The sequence below is a fragment of the Amblyomma americanum genome, unplaced genomic scaffold (assembly GCF_052857255.1).
Source record: "Amblyomma americanum isolate KBUSLIRL-KWMA unplaced genomic scaffold, ASM5285725v1 scaffold_82, whole genome shotgun sequence".
In the NCBI taxonomy this organism is placed as follows: Eukaryota; Metazoa; Arthropoda; class Arachnida; order Ixodida; family Ixodidae; genus Amblyomma; species Amblyomma americanum.
Window position 1 is genome coordinate 104,959 of NW_027526554.1, and position 14,994 is coordinate 119,952.

A 14,994-nucleotide genomic window follows, 5' to 3' on the forward strand; every position below is an offset into this window, starting at 1 on the left:
ACATCGGTTTTACACGTATCCTTGTGACAGGCGTCAAAACTTTTTTCTCTTATAACTGCGCGAAAAGCACGTATTCTTGCTCAATACAGCGAAACAAGCTGTTTTAGACCGAAACGAGGTAAATCTGAACACATCGGTTTTACTAGTGTCCCTGTGACATGCCTTTAAAACTTTTTCTTTTATAACTGCGCGAAAAGCATGTATTCCTGCTTAATACAGCGAGACAAGTTGTTTTAGACCGAAACGAGCTAAATCACAACACATCGGTTTTACAAGTGTTCCTCTGATACGCATCAAATCTTTTTCTCTTATAACTGCGCGAAAAGCATGTATTCGTGCTTAATACAACTTAAACAAGATGTTTTAGACCGAATCGAGCTAAATCACAACACATCGGTTTTACAAGTGCTCTCTAATACGCGTCAAAACTTTTTCTTCTATAACCGCGCGTAAAGCATGTATTCGTGCTTAATACAACGAAACAAGCTGTTTTAGACCGAAACGAGCTAAATCACAACACATCGGTTTTACAAGTGTTCCTCTGATACGCGTCAAAACTTTTTCTCTTATAACTGCGCGAAAAGCATGTATTCGTGCTTAATACAACGAAACAAGCTGTTTTAGACCGAAAGTAGCTAAATCACAACACATCGGTTTTACAAGTGCCTCTCTAATACGCGTCAGAACTTTTTCTTCTATAACTGCGCGAAAAGCATGTATTCTTGCTTAATACAGCGAAACAAGCTGTTTTAGACCGAAACGAGCTAAATCACAACACATCGGTATTACAAGTGTTCCACGAGATACTCGTCAAAACTTTTTCTCTTATAACTGCGCGAAAAGCATGTATTCGTGCTTAAAACAACGAAACAAGCTGTTTTATACCAAAACGAGCTTAATCTGAACACATCGGTTTTACACGTGTCCCTGTGACACGCGTCAAAACTTTTTCTCCTATAACTGCGCGAAAAGCATGTATTCTTCCTTAATACAGCGAAACAAGCTGTTTTAGACCGAAATGAGCTAAATCACAACACATCGGTTTTACAAGTGTTCCTCTGATACGCGTCAAAACGTTTGCTCTTATAACTGCGCGAAAAGAATGTATTCGTGCTTAATACAACGAAACAAGCTGTTTTAGACCGAAACGAGCTAAATCTGAACACATCGGTTTTACAAGTGTCTCTATAGTACGCGTCAAACCTTTTTCTTCTGTAACTGCGCGTAAAGCATGTATTCGTGCTTAATACAACGAAACAAGCTGTTTTAGACTGAAACGAGCTAAATCTGAACACATCGGTTTTACAAGTATCCACGTGATACTCGTCAAAACGTTTTCTCTTATAACTGCGCGAAAAGCATGTATTCGTGCTTAATACAACGAATCAAGCTGTTTTAGACCGAAACGAGCTAAATCTGAACACATCGGTTTACACGTGTCCCTGTGACACGCGTCAAAACTTTTTCTCTTATAACTGCGCGAAAAGCACGTATTCTTGCTTAATACAGCGAAACAAGCTGTTTTAGACCGAAACGAGCTGGATCTGAACACATCGGTTTTACAAGTGTCCATGTGATACGCGTCAAATCGTTTTCTCTTATAACTGCGCGAAAGGCATGTATTCGTGCTTAATACAATGAAACAAGCTGTTTTAGTTCGAAACGAGGTAAATCTGAACACATCGGTTTTACAAGTGTTCCTCTGATACGCGTCAAAACTTTTTCTCTTATAACTGCGCGAAAAGCATGTATTCTTGCTTAATACAACGAAACAAGCTGTTTTAGACCGAGATGTGCTAAATCTGAAAACATCGGTTTTACAAGTGTCCCTCTAATACGCGTCAAAACTTTTTCTTCTATAACTGGGCGAAAAGCATGTATTCGTGCTTAAAACAACGAAACAAGCTGTTTTATACCAAAACGAGCTATATCTGAACACATCGGTTTTACAAGTATCCACGTGATACTCGTCAAAACTTTTTCGCTTATAACTGCGCGAAAAGCATGTATTCGTGCTTTATACAAGGAAACAAGCTGTTTTAGACTGAAATGAGCTAAATCTGAACACATCGGTTTTACAAGTGTCCCTGTGACACGCGTCAAAACTTTTTCTCTTATAACTGCGCGAAAAGCACGTATTTATGCTTAATACAACGAATCAAGCTGTTTTAGACCGAAACGAGCTAAATCACAACACATCGTTTTTACAAGTGTCTCTCTAATACGCGTCAAAACTTTTTCTTCTGTAACTGCGCGTAAAGCATGTATTCGTGCTTAATACAACGAAACAAGCTGTTTTAGACTGAAATGAGCTAAATCTGAACACATCGGTTTTACAAGTGTCCCTGTGACACGCGTCCAAAACTTTTTCTCTTATAACTGCGCGAAAAGCACGTATTCATGCTTAATACAACGAATCAAGCTGTTTTAGACCGAAAGGAGTTAAATCTGAACACATCGGTTTTACACGTATCCTTGTGACAGGCGTCAAAACTTTTTCTCTTATAACTGCGCGAAAAGCACGTATTCTTGCTCAATACAGCGAAACAAGCTGTTTTAGACCGAAACGAGGTAAATCTGAACACATCGGTTTTACTAGTGTCCCTGTGACATGCCTTTAAAACTTTTTCTTTTATAACTGCGCGAAAAGCATGTATTCCTGCTTAATACAGCGAGACAAGTTGTTTTAGACCGAAACGAGCTAAATCACAACACATCGGTTTTACAAGTGTTCCTCTGATACGCGTCAAAACGTTTGCTCTTATAACTGCGCGAAAAGCATGTATTCGTGCTTAATACAACGAAACAAGCTGTTTTAGACCGAAACGAGCTAAATCTGAACACATCGGTTTTACAAGTGTCTCTATAGTACGCGTCAAACCTTTTTCTTCTGTAACTGCGCGTAAAGCATGTATTCGTGCTTAATACAACGAAACAAGCTGTTTTAGACTGAAACGAGCTAAATCTGAACACATCGGTTTTACAAGTATCCACGTGATACTCGTCAAAACTTTTTCTCTTATAACTGCGCGAAAAGCATGTATTCGTGCTTAATACAACGAATCAAGCTGTTTTAGACCGAAACGAGCTAAATCTGAACACATCGGTTTACACGTGTCCCTGTGACACGCGTCAAAACTTTTTCTCTTATAACTGCGCGAAAAGCACGTATTCTTGCTTAATACAGCGAAACAAGCTGTTTTAGACCGAAACGAGCTGGATCTGAACACATCGGTTTTACAAGTGTCCATGTGATACGCGTCAAATCGTTTTCTCTTATAACTGCGCGAAAGGCATGTATTCGTGCTTAATACAATGAAACAAGCTGTTTTAGTTCGAAACGAGGTAAATCTGAACACATCGGTTTTACAAGTGTTCCTCTGATACGCGTCAAAACTTTTTCTCTTATAACTGCGCGAAAAGCATGTATTCTTGCTTAATACAACGAAACAAGCTGTTTTAGACCGAGATGTGCTAAATCTGAAAACATCGGTTTTACAAGTGTCCCTCTAATACGCGTCAAAACTTTTTCTTCTATAACTGGGCGAAAAGCATGTATTCGTGCTTAAAACAACGAAACAAGCTGTTTTATACCAAAACGAGCTATATCTGAACACATCGGTTTTACAAGTATCCACGTGATACTCGTCAAAACTTTTTCGCTTATAACTGCGCGAAAAGCATGTATTCGTGCTTTATACAAGGAAACAAGCTGTTTTAGACTGAAATGAGCTAAATCTGAACACATCGGTTTTACAAGTGTCCCTGTGACACGCGTCAAAACTTTTTCTCTTATAACTGCGCGAAAAGCACGTAATTATGCTTAATACAACGAATCAAGCTGTTTTAGACCGAAACGAGCTAAATCACAACACATCGGTTTTACAAGTGTCTCTCTAATACGCGTCAAAACTTTTTCTTCTGTAACTGCGCGTAAAGCATGTATTCGTGCTTAATACAACGAAACAAGCTGTTTTAGACTGAAATGAGCTAAATCTGAACACATCGGTTTTACAAGTGTCCCTGTGACACGCGTCAAAACTTTTTCTCTTATAACTGCGCGAAAAGCACGTATTCATGCTTAATACAACGAATCAAGCTGTTTTAGACCGAAAGGAGTTAAATCTGAACACATCGGTTTTACACGTATCCTTGTGACAGGCGTCAAAACTTTTTCTCTTATAACTGCGCGAAAAGCACGTATTCTTGCTCAATACAGCGAAACAAGCTGTTTTAGACCGAAACGAGGTAAATCTGAACACATCGGTTTTACTAGTGTCCCTGTGACATGCCTTTAAAACTTTTTCTTTTATAACTGCGCGAAAAGCATGTATTCCTGCTTAATACAGCGAGACAAGTTGTTTTAGACCGAAACGAGCTAAATCACAACACATCGGTTTTACAAGTGTTCCTCTGATACGCATCAAATCTTTTTCTCTTATAACTGCGCGAAAAGCATGTATTCGTGCTTAATACAACTAAACAAGCTGTTTTAGACCGAAACGAGCTAAATCACAACACATCGGTTTTACAAGTGCTCTCTAATACGCGTCAAAACTTTTTCTTCTATAACCGCGCGTAAAGCATGTATTCGTGCTTAATACAACGAAACAAGCTGTTTTAGACCGAAACGAGCTAAATCACAACACAGCGGTTTTACAAGTGTTCCTCTGATACGCGTCAAAACTTTTTCTCTTATAACTGCGCGAAAAGCATGTATTCGTGCTTAATACAACGAAACAAGCTGTTTTAGACCGAAAGTAGCTAAATCACAACACCTCGGTTTTACAAGTGCCTCTCTAATACGCGTCAAAACTTTTTCTCCTATAACCGCGCGAAAAGCATGTATTCTTCCTTAATACAGCGAAACAAGCTGTTTTAGACCGAAATGAGCTAAATCACAACACATCGGTTTTACAAGTGTTCCTCTGATACGCGTCAAAACGTTTGCTCTAATAACTGCGCGAAAAGCATGTATTCGTGCTTAATACAACGAAACAAGCTGTTTTAGACCGAAACGAGCTAAATCTGAACACATCGGTTTTACAAGTGTCTCTCTAGTACGCGTCAAACCTTTTTCTTCTGTAACTGCGCGTAAAGCATGTATTCGTGCTTAATACAACGAAACAAGCTGTTTTAGACTGAAACGAGCTAAATCTGAACACATCGGTTTTACAAGTGTCCCTGTGACACGCGTCAAAACTTTTTCTCTTATAACTGCGCGAAAAGCACGTATTCGTGCTTAATACAACGAATCAAGCTGTTTTAGACCTAAACGAGTTAAATCTGAACACATCGGTTTTACACGTGTCCCTGTGACACGCGTCAAAACTTTTTCTCTTATAACTGCGCGAAAAGCATGTATTCCTGCTTAATACAGCGAGACAAGCTGTTTTAGACCGAAACGAGCTATATCTGAACACATCGGTTTTACAAGTGTCTCTGTGACACGCGCCAAAACTTTTTCTCTTATAACTGCGCGAAAAGCACGTATTCTTGCTTAATACAACGAAACAAGCTGTTTTAGACCGAAACGAGCTAAATCACAACACATCGGTTTTACAAGCGTTCCTCTGATACGCGTCAAATCTTTTTCTCTTATAACTGCGCGAAAAGCATGTATTCTTGCTTATACAACGAAACAAGCTGTTTTAGACCGAAACGAGCTAAATCACAACACATCGGTTTTACAAGTGTTCCTCTGATACGCGTCAAAACTTTTTCTCTTATAACTGCGCGAAAAGCATGTATGCGTGCTTAATACAACGAAACAAGCTGTTTTAGACCGAAACGAGCTAAATCACAACACATCGGTTTTACAAGTGTTCCTCTGATACGCGCCAATACTTTTCTCTTATAACTGCGCGAAAAGCATATATTCGTGCTTAATACAACGAAACAAGCTGTTTTAGACCAAAACGAGCTAAATCACAAAACATCGGTTTTACAAGTGTCTCTCTAATACGCGTCAGAACTTTTTCTTCTATAACTGCGCGTAAAGCATGTATTCGTGCTTAATACAACGAAACAAGTTGTTTTAGACCGAAACGAGCTAAATCTGAACACATCGGCTTTACAAGTGTCCCTGTGACACGCGTCAAATCTTTTTCTCTTATAACTGCGCGAAAAGCATGTATTCTTGCCTAATACAGCGAAACAAGCTGTTTTAGGCCGAAACGAGCTAAATCACAACACATCGGTATTACAAGTGTTCCACGTGATACTCGTCAAAACTTTTTCTCTTATAACTGCGCGAAAAGCATGTATTCGTGCTTAATACAACGAAACAAGCTGTTTTAGACCGAAACGAGTTAAATCTGAACACATCGGTTTTACAAGTATCCACGTGATACTCGTCAAAACATTTTCTCTTATAACTGCGCGAAAAGCATGTATTCGTGCTTAATACAACGAAACAAGCTGTTTTAGACCGAGATGAGCTAAATCTGAACACATCGGTTTTACAAGTGTCTCTCTAATACGCGTCAAAAGTTTTTCTTCTATAACTGCGCGAAAAGCATGTATTCGTGCTTATACAACGAAACAAGCTGTTTTAGACCGAAACGAGCTAAATCACAACACATCGGTTTTACAAGTGTTCCTCTGATACGCGTCAAAACTTTTTCTCTTATAACTGCGCGAAAAGCATGTATTCGTGCTTAATACAACGAAACAAGCTGTTTTAGACCGAAACGAGCTAAATCACAACACATCGGTTTTACAAGTGTTCCTCTGATACGCGCCAATACTTTTCTCTTATAACTGCGCGAAAAGCATGTATTCGTGCTTAATACAACGAAACAAGCTGTTTTAGACCGAAACGAGCTAAATCACAAAACATCGGTTTTACAAGTGTCTCTCTAATACGCGTCAGAACTTTTTCTTCTATAACTGCGCGTAAAGCATGTATTCGTGCTTAATACAACGAAACAAGTTGTTTTAGACCGAAACGAGCTAAATCTGAACACATCGGTTTTACAAGTGTCCCTGTGACACGCGTCAAATCTTTTTCTCTTATAACTGCGCGAAAAGCATGTATTCTTGCTTAATACAGCGAAACAAGCTGTTTTAGACCGAAACGAGCTAAATCACAACACATCGGTATTACAAGTGTTCCACGTGATACTCGTCAAAACTTTTTCTCTTATAACTGCGCGAAAAGCATGTATTCGTGCTTAATACAACGAAACAAGCTGTTTTAGACCGAAACGAGGTAAATCTGAACACATCGGTTTTACAAGTATCCACGTGATACTCGTCAAAACATTTTCTCTTATAACTGCGCGAAAAGCATGTATTCGTGCTTAATACAACGAAACAAGCTGTTTTAGACCGAGATGAGCTAAATCTGAACACATCGGTTTTACAAGTGTCTCTCTAATACGCGTCAAAAGTTTTTCTTCTATAACTGCGCGAAAAGCATGTATTCGTGCTTAAAACAACGAAACAAGCTGTTTTATACCAAAACGAGCTAAATCTGAACACATCGGTTTTACAAGTATCCACGTGATACTCGTCAAAACTTTTTCTCTTATAACTGCGCGAAAAGCATGTATTCGTGCTTAATAAAACGAATCAAGCTGTTTTAGACCGAAACGAGCTAAATCTGAACACATCGGTTTACACGTGTCCCTGTGACACGCGTCAAAACTTTTTCTCTTATAACTGCGCGAAAAGCACGTATTCTTCCTTAATACAGCGAAACAAGCTGTTTTAGACCGAAACGAGCTAAATCACAACACATCGGTATTACAAGTATTCCTCTGATACGCTTCAAAACTTTTTGTCTTATAACTGCGCGAAAAGCATGTATTCGTGCTTAATACAACGAAACAAGCTGTTTTAGACCAAAACGAGCTGGATCTGAACACATCGGTTTTACAAGTGTCCATGTGATACGCGCCAAAACTTTTTCTCTTATAACTGCGCGAAAAGCATGTATTCGTGCTTAATACAACGAAACAAGCTGTTTTAGACCGAGATGATGTAAATCTGAACACATCGGTTTTACAAGTGTCTCTCTAATACGCGTCAAAAGTTTTTCTTCTATAACTGCGCGAAAAGCATGTATTCGTGCTTAAAACAACGAAACAAGCTGTTTTATACCAAAACGAGCTAAATCTGAACACATCGGTTTTACAAGTATCCACGTGATACTCGTCAAAACTTTTTCTCTTATAACTGCGCGAAAAGCATGTATTCGTGCTTAATACAACGAATCAAGCTGTTTTAGACCGAAACGAGCTAAATCTGAACACATCGGTTTACACGTGTCCCTGTGACACGCGTCAAAACTTTTTCTCTTATAACTGCGCGAAAAGCACGTATTCTTGCTTAATACAGCGAAACAAGCTGTTTTAGACCGAAACGAGCTAAATCACAACACATCGGTATTACAAGTATTCCTCTGATACGCTTCAAAACTTTTTGTCTTATAACTGCGCGAAAAGCATGTATTCGTGCTTAATACAACGAAACAAGCTGTTTTAGACCAAAACGAGCTGGATCTGAACACATCGGTTTTACAAGTGTCCATGTGATACGCGTCAAAACTTTTTCTCTTATAACTGCGCGAAAAGCATGTATTCGTGCTTAATACAACGAAACATGCTGTTTGAGACCAAAACGAGCTAGATCTGAACACATCGCTTTTACAAGTGTCCATGTGATACGCGTCAAATCGTTTTCTCTTATAACTGCGCGAAAGGCATGTATTCGTGCTTAATACAATGAAACAAGCTGTTTTAGTCCGAAACGAGGTAAATCTGAACACATCGGTTTTACAAGTGTTCCTCTGATACGCGTCAAAACTTTTTCTCTTATAACTGCGCGAAAAGCATGTATTCTTGCTTAATACAACGAAACAAGCTGTTTTAGACCGAGATGTGCTAAATCTGAAAACATCGGTTTTACAAGTGTCCCTCTAATACGCGTCAAAACTTTTTCTTCTATAACTGGGCGAAAAGCATGTATTCGTGCTTAAAACAACGAAACAAGCTGTTTTATACCAAAACGAGCTATATCTGGACACATCGGTTTTACAAGTATCCACGTGATACTCGTCAAAACTTTTTCGCTTATAACTGCGCGAAAAGCATGTATTCGTGCTTAATACAAGGAAACAAGCTGTTTTAGACCGAAACGAGCTATATCTGAACACATCGGTTTTACAAGTGTCTCTGTGACACGCGCCAAAACTTTTTCTCTTATAACTGCGCGAAAAGCACCTATTCTTGCTTAATACAGCGAAACAAGCTGTTTTAGACCGAAACGAGCTAAATCACAACACATCGGTTTTACAAGCGTTCCTCTGATACGCGTCAAATCTTTTTCTCTTATAACTGCGCGAAAAGCATGTATTCTTGCTTATACAACGAAACAAGCTGTTTTAGACCAAAACGAGCTAAATCACAACATATCGGTTTTACAAGTTTTCCTCTGATACGCGTCAAAAATTTTTCTCTTATAACTGCGCGAAAAGCACGTATTCGTGCTTAATACAACGAAACAAGCTGTTTTAGACCAAAACGAGCTAGATCACAACACATCGGTTTTACAAGTGTTTTTTAATACGCGTGAAAACTTTTTCTCTTATAACAGCGCGAAAAGCATGTATTCTTGCTTAATACAACGAAACAAGCTGTTTTAGACCGAAACGAGCTAAATCTTAACACATCGGTTTTAAAAGTGTCCATGTGATACGCGTCAAAACTTTTTCTCTGATAACTGCGCGAAAAGTTTGTATGCGTGCTTAATACAACGAAACAAGCTGTTTTAGACCGAAACGAGCTAAATCACAACACATCGGTTTTACAAGCGTTCCTCTGATACGCGTCAAACCTTTTTCTCTTATAACTGCGTGAAAAGCATGTATTCGTGCTTAATACAACGAAACAAGCTGTTTTAGACCGAAACGAGCTAAATCACAACACATCGGTTTTACAAGTGCTCTCTAATACTCGTCAAAACTTTTTCTTCTATAACCGCGCGTAAAGCATGTATTCGTGCTTAATACAACGAAACAAGCTGTTTTAGACCGAAACGAGCTAAATCACAACACATCGGTTTTACAAGTGTTCCTCTGATACGCGTCAAAACTTTTTCTCTTATAACTGCGCGAAAAGCACGTATTCGTGCTTAATACAACGAAACAAGCTGTTTTAGACCGAAACGAGCTAAATCACAACACATCGGTTTTACAAGTGCCTCTCTAATACGCGTCAGAACTTTTTCTTCTATAACTGCGCGAAAAGCATGTATTCTTGCTTAATACAGCGAAACAAGCTGTTTTAGACCGAAACGAGCTAAATCACAACACATCGGTATTACAAGTGTTCCACGTGATACTCGTCAAAACGTTTTCTCTTATAACTGCGCGAAAAGCATGTATTCGTGCTTAATACAACGAAACAAGCTGTTTTAGACCGAAACGAGCTAAATCTGAACACATCGGTTTTACAAGTGTTCCCCTGATACGCATCAAATCTTTTTCTCTTATAACTGCGCGAAAAGCATGTATTCGTGCTTAATACAACGAAACAAGCTGTTTTAGACCGAAACGAGCTAAATCTTAACACATCGGTTTTAAAAGTGTCCATGTGATACGCGTCAAAACTTTTTCTCTTATAACTGCGCGAAAAGTTTGTATGCGTGCTTAATACAACGAAACAAGCTGTTTTAGACCGAAACGAGCTAAATCACAACACATCGGTTTTACAAGCGTTCCTCTGATACGCGTCAAACCTTTTTCTCTTATAACTGCGCGAAAAGCATGTATTCTTGCTTATACAACGAAACAAGCTGTTTTAGACCGAAACGAGCTAAATCACAACACATCGGTATTACAAGTGTTCCACGTGATACTCGTCAAAACGTTTTCTCTTATAACTGCGCGAAAAGCATGTATTCGTGCTTAATACAACGAAACAAGCTGTTTTAGACCGAAACGAGCTAAATCACAACACATCGGTTTTACAAGTGTTCCCCTGATACGCATCAAATCTTTTTCTCTTATAACTGCGCGAAAAGCATGTATTCGTGCTTAATACAACGAAACAAGCTGTTTTAGACCGAAACGAGCTAAATCACAACACATCGGTATTACAAGTGTTCCACGTGATACTCGTCAAAACGTTTTCTCTTATAACTGCGCGAAAAGCATGTATTCGTGCTTAATACAACGAAACAAGCTGTTTTAGACCGAAACGAGCTAAATCACAACACATCGGTATTACAAGTGTTCCACGTGATACTCGTCAAAACGTTTTCTCTTATAACTGCGCGAAAAGCATGTATTCGTGCCTAATACAACGAAACAAGCTGTTTTAGACCGAAACGAGCTAAATCACAACACATCGGTATTACAAGTGTTCCACGTGATACTCGTCAAAACGTTTTCACTTATAACTGCGCGAAAAGCATGTATTCGTGCTTAATACAACGAAACAAGCTGTTTTAGACCGAAACGAGCTAAATCACAACACAACGGTTTTACAAGTGTTCCCCTGATACGCATCAAATCTTTTTCTCTTATAACTGCGCGAAAAGCATGTATTCGTGCTTAATACAACGAAACAAGCTGTTTTAGACCGAAACGAGCTAAGTCTTAACACATCGGTTTTAAAAGTGTCCATGTGATACGCGTCAAAACTTTTTCTCTTATAACTGCGCGAAAAGTTTGTATGCGTGCTCAATACAACGAAACAAGCTGTTTTAGACCGAAACGAGCTAAATCACAACACATCGGTTTTACAAGCGTTCCTCTGATACGCGTCAAACCTTTTTTTCTTATAACTGCGCGAAAAGCATGTATTCTTGCTTATACAACGAAACAAGCTGTTTTAGACCGAAACGAGCTAAATCACAACACATCGGTATTACAAGTGTTCCACGTGATACTCGTCAAAACGTTTTCTCTTATAACTGCGCGAAAAGCATGTATTCGTGCTTAATACAACGAGACAAGCTGTTTTAGACCGAAACGAGCTAAATCACAACACATCGGTTTTACAAGTGTTCCCCTGATACGCATCAAATCTTTTTCTCTTATAACTGCGCGAAAAGCATGTATTCGTGCTTAATACAACGAAACAAGCTGTTTTAGACCGAAACGAGCTAAATCACAACACATCGGTATTACAAGTGTTCCACGTGATACTCGTCAAAACGTTTTCTCTTATAACTGCGCGAAAAGCATGTATTCGTGCTTAATACAACGAAACAAGCTGTTTTAGACCGAAACGAGCTAAATCACAACACATCGGTATTACAAGTGTTCCACGTGATACTCGTCAAAACGTTTTCTCTTATGACTGCGCGAAAAGCATGTATTCTTGCTTATTACAGCGAAACAAGCTGTTTTAGACCGAAACGAGCTAAATCACAACACATCGGTATTACAAGTGTTCCACGTGATACTCGTCAAAACGTTTTCTCTTATAACTGCGCGAAAAGCATGTATTCGTGCTTAATACAACGAAACAAGCTGTTTTAGACCGAAACGAGCTAAATCACAACACATCGGTTTTACAAGTGTTCCCCTGATACGCATCAAATCTTTTTCTCTTATAACTGCGCGAAAAGCATGTATTCGTGCTTAATACAACGAAACAAGCTGTTTTAGACCGAAACGAGCTAAATCTTAACACATCGGTTTTAAAAGTGTCCATGTGATACGCGTCAAAACTTTTTCTCTTATAACTGCGCGAAAAGTTTGTATGCGTGCTTAATACAACGAAACAAGCTGTTTTAGACCGAAACGAGCTAAATCACAACACATCGGTTTTACAAGCGTTCCTCTGATACGCGTCAAACCTTTTTCTCTTATAACTGCGCGAAAAGCATGTATTCTTGCTTATACAACGAAACAAGCTGTTTTAGACCGAAACGAGCTAAATCACAACACATCGGTTTTACAAGTGTTCCTCTGATACGCGTCAAAACTTTTTCTCTTATAACTGCGCGAAAAGCATGTATTCGTGCTTAATACAACGAAACAAGCTGTTTTAGACCGAAACGAGCTAAATCACAACACATCGGATTTACAAGTGCTCTCTAATACGCGTCAAAACTTTTTCTTCTATAACCGCGCATAAAGCATGTATTCGTGCTTAATACAACGAAACAAGCTGTTTTAGACCGAAACGAGCTAAATCACAACACATCGGTTTTACAAGTGTTCCTCTGATACGCGTCAAACCTTTTTCTCTTATAACTGCGCGAAAAGCATGTATTCTTGCTTATACAACGAAACAAGCTGTTTTAGACCGAAACGAGCTAAATCACAACACATCGGTATTACAAGTGTTCCACGTGATACTCGTCAAAACGTTTTCTCTTATAACTGCGCGAAAAGCATGTATTCGTGCTTAATACAACGAAACAAGCTGTTTTAGACCGAAACGAGCTAAATCACAACACATCGGTTTTACAAGTGTTCCCCTGATACGCATCAAATCTTTTTCTCTTATAACTGCGCGAAAAGCATGTATTCGTGCTTAATACAACGAAACAAGCTGTTTTAGACCGAAACGAGCTAAATCACAACACATCGGTATTACAAGTGTTCCACGTGATACTCGTCAAAACGTTTTCTCTTATAACTGCGCGAAAAGCATGTATTCGTGCTTAATACAACGAAACAAGCTGTTTTAGACCGAAACGAGCTAAATCACAACACATCGGTATTACAAGTGTTCCACGTGATACTCGTCAAAACGTTTTCAATCAATCAATCAATCAATCAATAATTTTATTTCTTCCTCACAAAAAGATTAGCGGAGGACGAGGAGGGCTCGAAGAAAAAGTGGAAGTTTCCACTTGACGAGCTTCGGGCCCCCTATTTATGAGGCATATACAGTGGAACATTAAGAAACATACATCTTTATACATTAGAAAGTTTAAAAGTCAGTATGTGTAATATGCAATACAAAAATATTATACTCATTTTAGAGCCACAAATAAAGGTCAGTATGTACAAGGAATGCAGCCACGGTAGCACACCAATTCTACAACAGAATTTCTAAAATACAACAACAATTTCATACACGCTCACTGTCGCGTTACAAAGGACTTAAGCATATTGTTGGTAATGGTGCTTATGTTAATTCCTTGACAATGAAGGTGGTTTAATAGGGTCGGTAGGGCATGACGGAGCATTTGTTCAGATAGTCTTAAGCGTGAGTAAGGAATTTTCCAAATTAGATTAGTGCGTGTATTGTAGTGTCGTGTTTGAGGGGTCAAGTTAGCAAGTGTACGGAGAATTTCAAGCGAGTCATGCTTATATCGCTTTGCAAGGTAGAATGAGTACATATGATGGATGGAAAGAATGTCAAATTTAGTGAAAAGTTCGGATGTATGTTCACGATAATGAACATTTGCTATGCTGCGGATCGCTCTTTTCTGTAGGACATGTATGCGATTTAAATTACCAAGTGTTGTTTTACCCCACACTAAGAGACAGTAGTTAACATGTGAAAGGAAAAGTGAATTGTAAATGTGTAATTTAACGGCCGTCGGTAAGAACGATTTATATTTAGTTATGACCCCAGCAGCTTTTGCTATCTGTGTGGTAACGTGGTCAATGTGCGTGTCCCAGGACATATTTTTGTGAAAGTGGACACCAAGACATTTTACAGAATCTACGATTTCTACATCTGCGTCGCCTAAAGTGAACGTCATCTCTGGAGCGCTGGCTGCTTGTCTGGTAGTGAAAATAATGGCCTTTGTTTTATTAGCATTAATCTGTAAAGAGTTTATTTCGCTCCAGGTGGTCAGTTTTTCCAGAGTGCTGTTTATTTCGGATTGAAGAGAATGATAGGAACGACTGCGAAAAAATATTGTCGTGTCGTCTGCATATGTTACGTATTCTGCGTTGCTACTAATGCACGTAATATCATTTGTGTACAAGTTAAATAATAGGGGACCAAGTATGCTGCCTTGGGGGACACCTGCTTTTATTGGCTGGCAAGAGGATAGAATTTCCTGTATGGAAAC